Source organism: Apium graveolens, chromosome 8 (assembly GCF_009905375.1).
Source record: "Apium graveolens cultivar Ventura chromosome 8, ASM990537v1, whole genome shotgun sequence".
NCBI lineage: Eukaryota > Viridiplantae > Streptophyta > Magnoliopsida > Apiales > Apiaceae > Apium > Apium graveolens.
Window position 1 is genome coordinate 4,192,620 of NC_133654.1, and position 1,975 is coordinate 4,194,594.

A 1,975-nucleotide genomic window follows, 5' to 3' on the forward strand; every position below is an offset into this window, starting at 1 on the left:
CGACGCCATTTGGGTAATTATAGACCGATTGACAAAGTCAGCTCATTTCATTCCTATCAATGAGAGATATACAGTCGATAGACTGGTGGACATTTACCTTAAGGAAATAGTGACGCGACATGGAGTCCCAGCGTCCATTGTCTCAGACCGAGACCCAAGGTTCAACTCCAGATTTTGGAGGAGCTTTCAGGAATGTGCGGGGACCAAGTTAAATATGAGTACCGCGTACCATCCCCAGACGGATGGACAGAGTGAAAGGACCATCCAGACACTAGAGGATATGTTGAGAGTCTGTGCAATAGACCTTAAAGGAAGTTGGGATGATCACCTGCCGTTGATCGAGTTTTCTTATAACAATAGCTTTCATGCTAGCATCGGGATGCCGCCTTATGAGGCCTTGTACGGAAGAAGGTGTCGATCTCCCTTATACTGGGATGAAGTAGGAGAGCGGAAGATGCTCGGACCCGAAGTGGTCCAAAGGACCAAAGATATAGTGGATCTTATCAGAGGGCGACTTGTAGCAGCCCAAGACAGACAGAAGAAATATGCAGACCTAGCCCGAAAGGACAAGGAATATGAGGTAGGGGACTTAGTACTGTTGAAAGTATCCCCTTGGAAGGGATTAATGAGGTTCGGAAAGAAAGGAAAACTAAGCCCAAGATACATTGGACCTTTTGAGATATTAAGACGGATTGGAAAGTTAGCTTACGAGCTAGCCCTACCCCCTAATTTGCAACAAGTTCATAATGTGTTCCACGTGTCAATGCTAAGGAGGTATCATCGAGATGCCAGGCACATAGTGGAGTACGAGCAGGTGGATATGCAGCCAGATCTAACTTACGTGGAGAAGCCAGTAAGGATTATGGATAAGAAGGAGCAGGTGCTTCGGAACAAGGTGATCAAGCTAGTCAGAGTACTATGGCAGAATCATAATGTGGAAGAATCGACTTGGGAACTAGAGAGCGCAATGCTAGAAAAGTACCCCCAATTGTTTTCTGTTTGATTCCGGGACGGAATCCTTTTAAGGAGGGGAGACTGTAATAACCCCAAAATTTTTTTTTCAACTTTTTGTAACCCTTGTGAATAGTATTTTAGCTGAATGAGAAAACTTTTCACGCCACACTATGTAGGGGTTCTGTTATGGATATTCTGGGATTTTATTAGTACTATATGAAGTATATAAGTGTATGTAAATATCGTCAGAACCCAATTCCGAACACTTTGGTTTTTCCCGGAAATCCACAAGATACGGAGAGAATTGAGTATAAGGTAACAGGATAAAAAGGATTTAAATTAAAGGATTATAATAGAGGATCATAAAAAGGAATATAATGTATTGAGAAAGGTCAAGGGAACCTAAGTAATAAGATCCCGGGTATGATCCTTCAAACGATAAACGAGAACGAAAGTTAAGCGAACCGTACAACAGATCAGCGGTCATTAGGCAAACGATTAGGAAGCTAATCAAAGGGATTAAGGGGAGTGATGTCATCCAACCAATAGAAAGGAGACAAGGAAGGAAGGATGACATCACAAGGGTGACATAAGCATGACATGGAAGAAGGGAGGTGTGGTTGATTAAGGACCACACAAATTCAAGGGCAAGGTGGTAATTTGCTAAATCAAAAACAAAACCAAGTCAACCAACTAGCAAATCATTTCATCAAAATCAAAAAATCAACCAAGGCCTTGTTCTTCATTGTTTGCTCTCGGCTTTCTTCTTTTTGCAAGGCTTAGAATTTCCAAAATCAAGATCAAAGCATCCTTAATTGGTAAGAAAATTCCCTAACCATCCTTATGCTTAGTAATGGCTATATCATAAGTTTAAGCCACAAATTCTTTCTCTAGCTTCTTGATTTAATCATTGGAGAAGACAATGAATAGTGTTTTCAAGTTTTAACTTGAGTTTTTTTTCTTGTTTTCTTGAAGATCCAAGCTTTCCTAAGGCTTCTCCAAGCTTCTTAAGGCTTCCTAG